A 13,903-nucleotide genomic window follows, 5' to 3' on the forward strand; every position below is an offset into this window, starting at 1 on the left:
AATTTCATTAAATCCAAAATAATGGTATTTTGAGAAATTGAATTCTGTAATTCAGTGTGAAGTCCTGATCAAGACTTCCCTCACGCACACTACCACAAAGATTTGATTCCCATTTTAAATGCATTCACTCGAAGGGAACTCTTCTCTGTACTAATTCATGTCTATTAAGAAGGATCTCCTGGACATAGTTGTACATGATGTGTAGGGGGAGGAAGAGGAGGTGGGAGGAGGGGAAAGGGAAGAAAAGAAAGAAAGATGATGGATGGATGAATGAATGGATAGATGGATGGGAATTAGGGATGTCAGAGGGAAACAGTAAAATAAATTCTCCTTTAATAAGAAAACAGGTGGGATGGATGGGAGGGCTGCCTGCAACCCTGGCTTAAGGGGCTCTCTTCCAGCCTACAGTTACCCCTCGACCTCGCACTGGGTCTCCTGGGGCTTGGAAGCTGACGTCCATAGTGAGGTTGATGTAGAGGGGCTGCCACCCCTTGGAAAGCAGCCTGTAGCCCAGTGAATTGGTGCCATCATATCACCACCTTTGGTGGATCCAGGCCAGAAAGCTGGGGTGTGGGGAGGGCAACCGTGTGAGCCCAGGCTTCAGGGAGAGCTCAGGACCAGCCACCCCACCTCCCAGCACTGACTCATCTCCGGGGACTCTGCTTGTGACCGAGGTCCTCCCCGTCCTCTAGCATGTGGTAATGGCCAAAGAGCAGGTGGGGCTGTAAGAGGAGCATCCCGCTTAGTTTCAACCTTCCAGGGACATGGGAGAGGGTAGGGAGACCAGACACCTGTCTCATCTGACAGGGTCTCCATGCCATGGCCCAGCTCCCCAGTCCTCCATGTGCCCCTCAGTCCCACATGGCCCATGTCTCCCTCATGTTGGGACCTGCAGCCTCTTCTACTAGGCTCCCTAGAGCAGGGCCACCCACCTGGCAGTGATGTCGCCATCATCCCAGCCCACAGTGGAGAAGCCATTAATCCTTAGGTAGTGAACCAGACACAGGGCAAACACCCCTCCAAGTAGGGCAGCCTAGGGAGGCAGAGAGAGCTGGAAGCACAAGGAGTTTCGGGCAACAGAGGCCCTGGCCCTGGAGCCCCAGGAACTCCAAGGTTCATTTCTGGGTTAGTTCTTCTCCCCTGACCCCTACAACAGTCCCTCCTTTGGCTCAGGGATGTCTCCTTGCGTGATCCTTGGGGTAACCCTCTGACCCTTGGGATGTCCCCTCACCTGGTAGGATATCCCCTCCTCTAAATCACCCCCATTGATGGCCCCTTCTCCCCAGACCCTTAGGATAGCTTCTTCCTCACTCCTAGTTAGATGCTCCACTCATATGTCCCCTCCTCTGACCTCTGTTACAACCCTGTCTGCTCATCACTTTGTTAAGGACATCTTCAGAGTGCCTCATCAATAACCACTCCTACCTGAAGATTCTTCACCATCTACAAGGGCTTTCCCCAGTTCCTATCACCCACTCCCTACCTTAGCCCCAGTGGGGCCTAACCCTTGATCTTGACCCCACTGCACAGAGAGTCAGGGTGAGATTCAGGGAAATGCAGAGCCTGGCCAACAGTCCCCATAGGAGATCATCTCCCTCCACTTACTTGTAGTTGAACTTGTTGGTGGCCACAGACACATGGGCAGGGAAGATGTCACAGGTGTAGAGGTTGCAGTCATCCTCTGGGAGTAGATTCACATCATGGAAGAATATACAGCCCCAGCCCTTCTCCTGCATGGCCTCCCTGAGCCCCACATTGTGTAGCTTGCCCTGGTTAAAGGCAGTGTTGTTTACCTGGGGTGGACACAGATGCTCAGTGCTGCCCTCACCATCAGGCAGTGGTGTTCCCCCACCTGCCAGGCCAGTCCTCTCTTGCCTTTTCAAGCACCATCCCCCCACCTGGAATGCCTTTTCTTTCTTATTGTGCAGCTGGAAAACCCATACTTGTCCAGGAAGCAGCAGTCCAAAGGTTACTCTCCTGGAAAACTTTTTGGATTCTCTACCCCCACCCCAGTCATTCAGTAACTTCAGCCTCTCAGCTTTCTCCCCTCTGGCCATGTTCAAGGTTCTCGAGGATCATCACATTCAAGGGGCCATCTGAGGGAGGCAGAGGTTAGGGGTGATGAGGGACCATCTATGCTCTGTTTCTGCTCCCATTAGATGAAGACTGGGTCTGAGGCCCAGGAACCACCAAAGAATTTGACTATCCTCCTCCTCCCCTTCCTCCATAATCATTATCTTCTTCACCATCATCACCATTTTAATTATTGCCATTATCATCAGCATTGTCACTATCATTCTCATATGCATCATCAGCCTTACCATCATCACATCATCACTACCTTCATCATCTTCAACACTATCAACATAATCACCTCACCCCCACCATCATCACCAGTATCACCATCATCACCATCACATCCATCATCACTATTATCTTCATCATCATCACCACCATCATTACCATAACCACTATCATTACCATTAGTACCATCATCATCATCACCACCATCTTCAGTCTCATCAGCATCACCACCAGCATCACTTCTATCAGCATTACCATCATGAGAATCATCACCCTCATCAGAATCACCATCATTTCTATCACTTATTGAGCACCTACTGTGTGCTAGGCATTGGCCTAACTAGTTCACATTGATTGACTCAATGAATCCTTCCAACAACCCAACTATGGAGGTGCTGTTATCATCCCTATCATGAATGATTCCACATTTGTACCACACAGCTAGTAACAGACAAGGTTGAGATTCAAACAACCATCTAACTCACCCCAAACTCAGTGCTTTAACTTACCTCTTACATTTATTGCCCAACCTGGTGGCAGCCCTGGCCTCAAAGAGCCCCGTGCTCAGCAGGATTAAGCCTTTTCCTCAGACAGCCATTCAAACTGATCCCAGAATTGACAAGTCTAGATCAGAACTATAGCCCTTGGCTCCAAAGTCCTTTGACTCAAATTCTTCTTGACTCAGAAACTCAGCCCCCAGGGGGCATCTGGCAATGTGTAGAGATGTTTTTGATTGCTGTGACTTAGCAGGGATTGCTGCTGGCATCTGGTGGGTAGAAGCCAGGGATGCTGCTAAACATTCTACAGTGCAAGGGACAGGCCCCACCCCACCCAGCAAAGAACGTCAGTAGCACTGAGGATGAGGAACTGCCCTAGAGGAAGTGTTACATGTTCTTCACCAATGAAGGCGGACCCACAAGGGAAGAATGTCTCTGTCTCTGTCTCTGTCTCCCTCTCTCCTCCTCCTCCTCCTCTCCTCCTTCTTTGCCTCCCTCTTCTGCTCTCTCCCTCCTCCCCTCCCTCTGTCCCTTCATCTCCCTCTCCCTCTCTCTCTGCCTGGAGCAGTGTCTGCATTGCTCCCTAAGAGGGACCAGGGAGAGTTGAGAATTCCTGCTCTTCCGAAGACTCACTGAGGACAAAGACTGATTCACGGACCTTGAAGGTTTCCCTCTGGCCGTAGGGTAAAGAACAAATCCGGGGGTATTCTCTTGTGCTTCGAGGGCTCCTAGCTGAAGTGACTTTGTTTGAATTGCACTTGAAAAGAAGAGTGCTGTATTTACCATGGAAACTGGCATCCTGGGGAATGACGGCAGAATGGGATGGAGTCTCTGTTCTCCAGGTTCATCCCAGGGGATGTCGTTGAGCTGGAAGCAAATGGATCCTATGAACAGATTTGTAGCATTTGTGCTGTTCCATGTTGGTCCCACTTATTCTGGAGGCACAGCTGAAGGATATGAATAGATGTATAAATGAGCTTGTCAAAAGGCACTGAAAAGTTACATACAGGCTGTATCTTTGTCACTAAAGCAGTAAGTATATTTTTAGATGAATCAGACAAATATCTCGTTGCAAAAGCAGGCTGAGGGATCAAATCTTAAATGTGGGACAGGCGCCGAAAATCCTTAGCTTTGGGAGCATTGAGGATACAAGAATCCAATTTCAGTCTGGGGGTAGAATTTCTCCCAGCTTTTCAGCTGGAAAGGCAGCTGAAGAATGTTGTGTTATAGAATACAATCCAGGCGTTTGAGTGACATTCCTAGATTCAGACACCCCTCCTTTAAGCAAAATGAAAAGAAAGTAGACCCCAGCAATAAGGTGCTCCATTCATACAAAGAAGATCATAAATTGTCAAGAACACCTCAAGAACTTCAGCTAAAAGTACTTTTGGAGCTGTGCTTTGGGGACCGAGACCAGTCTTTGAAATATCCTGGTAGAGCTGGCCCCTCAGCGATTTATAGACATGCTTGCTGGGCTGAAAATAGTGGGGCTTGTGATAATCCCTATTTCCCAGCTACAAGTGCAGGCTGCTCTGGAACAGGAAGTGCCAACAAAGTCTAAATGGTGACTCTACTTCTCTTTCTTAACCAGGGCACCAGTGAGCTTGGAGGAGTGCCTTTTCTTAGAAGGTGTTTGTTGTCTCAGAGCATGACACTGTTACTCACAGTGCTTTTTGACTCAAAATCTATTTTGTCTGACAGTTAATGTAACTAAATTTAGATTTCTTTGGGTTATTTTTCTGGTGTATCTTTTCCCACCCCTTTGGTTTCAAACTTTTCTGAATCCTTATCCATTATATGTGGGTCTCACATAAATAGCACATCTTTTTTAATTCTCCTGAGTAACAAAGACAATTTTGCTGGTTCCTAGTCTTTCCACAGCAAATCTTATTAACACACATTTCCAAACTATTTCCTCCAGCCTAGACCAGCACTAAGCATTCAGGTTCTACTGACAAATATATTCCACAAAGGAAGGACTGATATTAATCAAACCTGGTGCTGGCCCATTTCTTCCTCAAGGCCACCCTTTGATGTCACAGATAAGGACACCAAACCACCGAACGAAGTAAGTTGGCTAAAGTCACTCACGTGTAAGAAAAGAGCCTGAATTTGAGTCTGGGCCTGTGTGTGTGACTTCAAAATTCTTTCCACTGCTTGGCTGAGCATGTTGGGGGATGAGGGTAGTAGTGGCCAGGGAAGGCTTCCCCGAAGAGCTGGCTTTCTGGTGGGCCCTGAAGGATAAATAGACATTCAACCTCCATGTAAAAGGCAATCTGGGCAGATACCGAGGCACTAGAGACCCTGGTGCGCTTAGATGGAGGTGGTAATGGCAGCTTGTACTTACGGAGTGCTTCCTATGGCCGCAAAGCTGTTCTAAACACTCAGCGGATATTCTCTCTTCTCATCTGCTAACCCAGCCTTTCTCAGCCTCAGCACTGCTGACACTTTGGGCAAGTTAATTCTTTGTTGCGGGGGCTGTCCTGTGTTAGAGATTGCCAACATTCCTGGCCTCTACCTAGCAGATGCCAGTATCCTAGTTGTGATAACCCAATGTTTCTGCCAAATGTCCATGGGGGGCAAAATCACCCCAGTTTGAGAACCACTGTTCTAACCCTATGAGAGCTATATTATCATGTCTTACAGGTGAGGAAATTAAGCCTAGAAAGGTTATATAACTTGTCCATGGTTACACAACTAGGAGACGGTACTCCCAGAATCTGGACCAGGCACTGTGGCCCAAGAGCCTCTGTCCTTAACCACTACATTCCATGGCAACAGTTTCCTGTTCCTGAGCTTTTCTGTTCACTGGGGGTGCAGATAACAGGAAACAAGGAAAAAAAAAAAAAAAACCAGGAGCAGTTCAAGAAGGGCCTTGGACACCTTGCCTGCTCTATACCAGGCCTTGTGCCCAGCAATGTTGGGCACCCAGATTAAAATCGAGCTGAGCCAGGATCACGCCTGTAATGCTAGCACTCTGGAAGGCTGAGGTGGGAGGATCGCTTGAGGTCAGGAGTTCGAGACCAGACTGAGGAAGAGCAAGACCCCATCTCTACAAAAGATATAAAATTTAACAGGGTGCACGCCTGTAGTTCCAGCTACTCAGAAGGCTGAGACAGGAGGATTGCTTGAGCCTGGGAGTGTGAGGTTCCAGTGAGTTATGATGGCACCACTGCACTCTACCTGGGGCAACAGAGTGAGACTCTGTCTCAAAAAAAATAAAATAAAATAAAAATAGAATAAAATAAAATAACCAAGTGAAGTCCCAAAGGCAGCTTATTAATCCAGTGCAGGGGAAGACAGGGGTCCAGCAGGCTTCCTGAAGGAAGTACATTCAGGTACCTGGATGGAAATGGGAATTAGTGTGGTTGGTGAGAAAGGGAGAGTCTTTAGGAAAAGACATGTGCAAACACTTGGCAGAAAACGTTATTTTGCTGGCAAATGTGGGGTGCTGCCAGAGGTTCAGTGGTAAGATATGGGGCTGGAAAGTCATCAGGGGCCAGGTCGAAAACGCCAGGCTGAGGGACTTGACCTTTACCCCGTAAGTGATGAGAAGCTACAGATAGTCATATGCCCTGTCCAGAAGCCCCCTGCCACCAACCTAAGGTCATTTTCCCCAGAATATTAAGTTAGTGTGAAACATAAAATGTCTGCAAAGTATCTGTGAGAAAGCTCTGCCAGCATTTTAATAAACATGGTCACTAAGGACCCAAGGGACCTGTTCAGTGAACTTGTCTCAAGCTGTGATTAGATATCAACACTGCCAATCATTGCTGCTCCAAGGTAAATGACATAAGGAACCAGAACACCTGTTCTTTTGACAGCATTAATATATGCCAACACTGGTCTGAATACTTTACGTATATTAATTCACGTAGTCCTCCCAACAACAACTATTATTATTCCCATTTAACAGATGAGGACACTGAGGCACAGAAAGGTTAAGTCACTTACTCAAGGCCACACAACTAAGTGGAGTCACGCAGGCAGGCTGGCTTTAGCATCCTGTTAGCTTCATTGATGTGCAGCTCAAGGTAAACCTTCTTTTCACTAATTTGGCTCTAAAAAGTATGTGAGTGGTGTTGAGATCTGCTTAAATATTTAATCAAACAAACTTCCAAAGCAGAAGACTAAAACCAATACAGAAACACTCGAATGTTGTATATACTACAGTTTAGGGTAGAAAATCAAGGGACAGGAGAACATGGCTTAGGACAGGGTTTCTCAACCTTGGCATTATTAACATTTGGGGCCAGATAATTCTTTGTTGTGGAAGGCTATATACCATGCATAGTGTTTCGCTGTGTCCCTGGTCTCTACTTAACTAGATGCCAGTCACATCTGACCTCTTCTCTTTATTATGATAACCAAAACTTTCTCTTTACTATGATAACCAAAACTGTCTCCAGATACTGCCAAATGTTCCCTGGGAGACCAAATCAACCCTCCCTCCCCAGTCAGGAACCACTGACTTACACATCTTTAGGATGTCTGAGGTTTTGAAACTCCTACCTCATTGCTTGCTTTAAAAGAAGTAAAAATTAGGCCTGACCCAGAAAAGGAAGCCATCCCTGATTACGAGGATTAAATGAGATGAAAGCAGTAAATGTTTATTGTTTGGTAAAACACTGTAAACACTTTCCATATCAACTCATTTATCTTTACAAACACTTTCTGAGGCACGTACTATTATTATCCCCATTTTACAGATGAGGAACCGGAGATCGTACGTGGCAAGTGCAGAGCACAGCGTCTGGCACAAGCTAACTGCTCATTAAGTGCTGTTGTTTTCCCCTGTGTCCTTGCAGCACTTGTAACCTCTGAGCTCCTGCAACCCTTAATGTTTGGCACCTTCACATTAAACTTTACCATCCCTATCTCCTGACCATGCTGGATATACCCGTGTCCCTGAGGACAGGGTCTGGCACACAGGAAATAATTAACAAATACTGAGTTCAACCCTCGTTGAAAGACTCAGACACCCGAGCTATGTCTCCCATCACCCTTCACTCTCAATCCTCCTAATCAAGGGTCTCACAAGAGTAGAGACAAGACCTCAGAATACGCAGGAGAACGGGCAGTTTAGGAGTTGGAAGGAGCTTGAGGGCTTGGATCTGGGGAGCGGGGCTCTGGCGGATTCTTGGGACAATGCTCCGCTCCTTGGTTTTGGGAGCTTGTCTCGCAGGTCTCACCTGCCCTCCATCCTGACCTGTCTTCAACTGCACCCAGCCAGGAGGCGCGAGTATGTGTCACAGACCAACGCCTGCGCGTAACTGTTCACCGGGTCCGAGTCCCGAGCCCAGTGCACGCGCAGAGACATGCGAACCGCTCCCTCTCGCTCCGCGCATGCAGAGAGCCCGGCGCGCGCCCCTCCGTCTGCGCGCGCATCCACGCCCGCGCCTGCAGGGGGCGCGCGCGAAGGCCCGTTCACCATCCTTTTGAGACGCGGCCCAAACCTTGGAATTTGTTCACCGCAGGCGCTACCTGTCCCTTTCACACCCCCGATCCCTTTCCCCGCCGCCCTCCCAGACGCTTATACTCCCACAACAGCAGAAAACCTGGAACCGCTCGGTAGGCAGCTCGCGGGAGTCCGCAGAAATCAGACGCTGCACGTGTTCCTGCGCAGGCGCAGACGGGAAACGGGCCGGGCCGGCCTAGTGCACTCTGGGAGCCGTTGGCGGAGTGTGGGACGTTGACGCGAGGATCGCCGGGAGCTGTAGGCTCAGTTTGTCCGAGAGCAGTAAGCGTTTTGGGCCGAGCCACCGCTCGGGTTCCTGGGAGTCGTAGGCAAGTCGTCCCAAAGCCTCCTGGGAGTTGTAGTCCTATCACCAGTTACCGCATTTCTTTAGACACTGGACCTTCCAAGGCCCGTTCTGCCCAGGTGAGCGCAGCATCCTGCGGCAGGCCGATCCTGGCCCTTTGTCACGCTGCCGTGTAGGAGTTGAGGGTTTCTCTTTTCTCTCCCACGCATTCTGGTAGGTGTCCCTGGAGAGATACCACTCTTGTGATCCCCCATTGCCTCTCTCGGGCAGGAGTTGCCGTAAGCAGCTGTCGTACTTGCTGATTCGCTTTGAACTCTGCGGATCAATCTGACTCCTCGCCCTTCAGCCTGTCCTGGTTACAACCCAGAGTTGTAGCCCCGCCGGGGCTGGCCCACGGGGACGCTGAGGCGGCTGTGGGAGCCCAGAAGAGGTGCTAGACCCAGCCCAGGTTTCAGGGAAGACTTCCCAAAGCAAAGGACCTCACATCTGTCATGTCCAAACAAAATTCCAGATTCTCTGTCCTAAACCTGCCCCCTCAGCCTTTCTGCCCCCTCCCCTGTCTTCCACCTCCTCCTCGCTAAATGGGCCCACTATCCTTCCAAGTGCTCAAGCCAAAACCTTGGAATTGTCCCCAGTAGTCCTGTTTCTGTCATACACTTCCTTCCCCCAACCAAGTCTTTTCTGAGTGCCATCGGCCTATCTCCAGAAGAGATCCAGAATCCACTTCTCTCCAGTTCTGCCTCCATTCTGCTCTAAGGCACGGAGTGCTCACCTGGACCACTGTAGGAGCCTCCTCACCATTCTGTCTCTGCATTGCCACCGTCCACCCTCTCTTCACACAGAGCATGAGGGACCCAGTTAAAATATAAATCAGAATCTGTCACTCCCAGCTGAAAATTGTGAATGGTTCCCATCTCATTCAGAATAAAATTGAAGCTCCTTACCCCTGCCAATCTCTTAGCCTCTGCCTCTCTGGTCTGCAGCCACAATACACTTTCAACTCATTTGAACACTGCCCGGCCCTGCCCTTCAGGTCCTTTGCGTTTGCTTTTATTAATAATTCTATTTGGAACATTCTTCCCACATTGATCTAATGTCTGGCTCCTTCTTGTCCTGCTGGTTTCATTCAGCTCAGAGGTCTTCTCTGACGACTCCAGCTTAAGAAACCCCTTCTCCATTCCCTCACAGTCACACCACCAAAGGCAATTCCCTCATATTACCCCTGATGTTTGGCAAGCACCTTGGTTATTTACTTGCTTATGCATGGCTAGGTTCCTCCATTAGAACATTAGAGCCATGAGAGCTACCACCTTTCCTATGTTGCTCACTGCTGCCCCCAGTACCTAGAGTATATTGGGTACATAGGAGGCACTCAGTGGATATTTGTTTGAATAAATGAATGAATGTTTGGACTTTGAGCTGTGACTTGAAGGTAAGAGCCAGGTCTTCACATCATTCAGGGAAGAGTGCCTCAGGCAATGGAATCAGCCAGACCAAAGGGGCAGGAGTTGAAAAACCCACCGGAAGTTCATCTGGCTGAGGTGGGTGGGGCCAGACCACAAAGGGCCCCAAAGACCTCAAATATCCTTGGGCTCAGGGTGGGGAGCTAAAGCAGGGTTTCTGGCAGGGTTGGGACTGGATACACTGAGGAACTTAGGAGACGAACCTCAGGACTGGGTGATTATGGATTTAGAGATTGAGAAAGAAGAGTCCCGTTCTGCTAAGAAGCTGGGTGGAAGGTGGTGCTGCTCTCAGGAGACAGAGAGAGGCTGAGTAAGACTAAATTTTTGCCTTGGGGGCTGGGGAATGGTCAGTTTGGGCATTGAGCAGATGTGAGAGAAGGCCCAGTGGGGATCTTCAGTGAGGCATTTGAAGGACTAGGCTGGTGGACATTGCAATTCAGAGTCACCCACGAGGCAAATGAGAAGAGGGGTGCTGGGCAGCACCTGGGGACCATGAAGAGGCTTCCCCCAAAAGAGATTAAGTGGGAAGAGAAAAACAAGGAGAGAGAAGACAGAAGACTGAATCAAAAGCTGGGAGAGAAAAGATTTCAAAGGCGACATTGTTCAGCTGTGACAGATGTGCCTGATGTTCACTGAGGGCAGTTTGCTGGGCTCATTGACAGGGAAGAGTACTTTGGGCAAAGGGAAGAGCCAGTGCAAACACCTGGAGGCAAGAGTGTTCCTGGGGTACTTCAGAGCAGAGACCCACGTGGCTGAAGGAGAGTAGGAAGAGGTGAGATCAGAGGGAGCAGAAGCCATATAATGGAGGGCCTCATCAGCCATTAGCATGTGCTAAGTGAGATGAGATCCACAGGAGGATGTTGAGAAGATCCCACAGCCTCTACTGCTGATTCTCACACATGTAATTATAACCTGACACGTGCTACTAAGGAAAACTACACAGACTTTGAGAGTTTGTAACAGGGTGAAAAGAGAAAGACAGGAATTGAAGAAGACTTCCCTGAGTGAGCAGGAATAGAGCATGGCCTGCCTCCCCCTCCGTCTCCTCACTTGGAATTGTTGGAGCATCTCTTTCAGGAGGATCAAGGGGTCAGGACCTACCTGAAATTGAATCTTCTCTTTCTTCTGGCCCCCGGCCCAGGCCTGGTCACATAAGAAGCCTCAAGAAGGGATGACTGAACTGAAACTCATCTGTGAGGATACCTTTTATGGTCAGAAGCTACAACTGAGAACTGGGGCCCTGGCTCCAACACTAGATTTAGGTATGATATTTGCGGTTTTCTGGTGTCAATTTGAATTCAGAAAGATACTTGACTTGAATGTGTCTCTTTGCCCATTCTGAGGTTTCCCATGAGCCCTTCACTCACACCTTCAAAATGAGTTTTGACTTATAAACAGTTCCTTCAGCCACGTAGGCCTCCCATCTTCATTTGACAAATCTTTCACTCTCTTTACCCACAACCATTTTTCTCTGACCTCGCCTGGCCTGTGCTGCCCCCCACAGCAATTCTCTCCACCATGTGGTCCACTGAGACCCAATATGAGTATTTACCATTCATGTAGAATAAAGGAAAGCTTAGAATTTATTTCTGGGACCCTCAGCTCCAAATATAACGTCCCAACTAGCCTCCTGATAGATACTTCATTTTTTCATTTGAGCTGAATCAGTATTTGGCATACAGCCCGTGACAGAAAAGGATCAAAAATTATGTTCTGTGTTCCAGAGCTCCATAACAGTACAAAGAAGGGATTAAAAGCAATAACAAAATATCAACCCACTGGAAAGTGAGGGTAGGAAGGGGAGGAGCCTCACACAGAGAAGGTTTTCTGGAAGGGGTGAGGGTAGAGTCAGCCCTGAGAGGCAAGGGACCCAGTGGCCTTGAGAAATTCACTGTCTATCTGAGGCTGTCCTCTCTTCCCTAAAATGAGGGGACTTTCGGAGGGAAACTGAGAAGTCTGGATGCCCTCTGACCAGCACCTCTCTCTTGTAGGACAGAATGTCTCCAACCCTATTCTCCAACCTTCTTACCTCTGCATCTGAAACAGGCCAGAGTTCTGCCCCCAGGGGGCGCTCCAGCCACCATACCCTATCTGGGGAGCGATTAGCAACAAGGTTGGCGCTGTCCATGGTTCTGGAGCAGAGCTGGGCTCTGAGTTCAGGAAATTCCCAACTCTGCTGTGGATTCAAATTCACAGGGCCAAAGTCCTGAGCCTTAGGTCAGCAGGGTACCTAAGTCAGAGAGGCTTTGAAAAGGCTGAGTTCCCTCTTGGAAAGGTGGGTCAGGGGACGGACTCATTTCTGTGCTTTCCCTCTCACCCCTCTTCTTGACCTAAGGATCATACCTAGTACTAGCCTGGCTAAATGATAGGGAAGAACAAGGCATTTTTCTGAGGTTCCAGATTACACTGATGTTGTTGGTTCACGGACCAAAGTGTGGTCCATGCCTGGATCTCCCTTCAGATAAGAGACTAGGAAAAAGATGGATATTCACTGAAGCTCTCTGAGTTCCAGACTTAGGATTGTGCCTTTCTGTATATTGTCCCATTTGTTCCTCATGATCAATCTGAGAGAGAGTTGGTTAATAATGCACCTTTGACAGAGTGGGAAACCGAGACTTGATGTGGTATTTTCCATTTCTATGGAGATTTTTAGTAAGAAGAATGAGGTTTTATTAAACTTTTGTCATAATTTCTTTTAAGAAAATTATTTTTTCTTCAAAATTTTCAACAAAAGATTACCAGCACATCAGATATTTCCTAGCTTGCAATATTTTTACATACTTACGTCATGAAAAATACATTTGCCATTCACATTGTGTAATCATCTCTTAGGCTGAGAAATAGAACAGGGAGGCATGCCAGGAACCCTGGAACCCCTTTGTGTTTCATCCTGTCCAAACTTCTTCTTTATGAGTTACCACCGTACTGATATTTGGGATCATCTTTTTTTCCTACCTTTGCCTATCAGCATAATACCTGTGTATGTATGTTGGAAAAAGAATGCTTGCTTTCAAACTTCATATAAATGGAACAATGTAGTAATGAGTATTTTGTATGACCAAATAGGTCTACACCAGCTTTTTAAAAAATTAATGTTGGCATGATATTCAATGTGGTCTCCTTTTACTTTTGACCTTCTTTATCCTTATACTTTAGATGCAGATAATGTAAAAAACATATAGTTGGAATATTGATACAAGCTGATTCTCTGTTTTTAACAAAAGCATTTATCCAATCATTTTTAGTGTGCCACCCGTTCTACATTAGTTTATCTTTCCATTCTTGGTTTTTTGGGTTTTTTTTTTTTTTTGGTTTATTAAGTTTTTTACAGTACACTTTTAACTACCACTAGGTTATGTTATACATTATGATTCTATTCTTTTAGTCATTAGAATAAAAATTACAGCATGCATAATTAACTTATCAAAGTCTTTAGTAAGTGAAAACCACTCTATCTTCCTGGATAATATATGGATGTTGGGAAATGTAAAATGTACTTACTCCCTTTTATACTTTGCTGTTATTATTGTCAGGAATTCTAAAAACTATCTCTTGTTTTTCTTCTACAAGTAGTAAACTCCCCCATTTATTTGCTCCAAAAGATCCTTATTGTGTCCTCATTTTGAGTTATCTTTACTGAGCATAGATTACAAATTGATGTTAGAGATAGTATTTGCTTCCTTCTACTCTATGTCATTGCTGCTGATAATTTAGCTGTCGATTAAACTGCTCGTCTTTTGAAGATAATCTGTCTTTTTTTTTTTTTTCTGGTGGCTTTCAGATTTTCTCCTTGTCTTTGGTTTTCCTTGATTTACTCTTGCCTTGATACAAACTCAATGTGGGGAAGGTCTCCTATGACATTTCCTGCCTTGGGCTG

General features: G+C 47.1%; 1 long non-coding RNA gene across 1 annotated transcript; it reads right to left on the reverse strand.

Annotated features, from left to right (window-relative positions):
* Positions 1–2,478: 2,478 nt before the first annotated feature.
* LOC123624615 lies at positions 2,479–5,827 on the reverse strand. Its single transcript, XR_006730176.1, has 3 exons — positions 4,893–5,827; positions 3,585–3,748; positions 2,479–3,070 (listed from the first exon to the last, which is right to left on the reverse strand). It is a non-coding gene; the product is annotated as an uncharacterized LOC123624615 (long non-coding RNA).
* Between the last annotated feature and the right edge of the window lie 8,076 nt (positions 5,828–13,903).

This window comes from Lemur catta, chromosome 19 (genome assembly GCF_020740605.2).
Source record: "Lemur catta isolate mLemCat1 chromosome 19, mLemCat1.pri, whole genome shotgun sequence".
Taxonomy (NCBI): Eukaryota; Metazoa; Chordata; class Mammalia; order Primates; family Lemuridae; genus Lemur; species Lemur catta.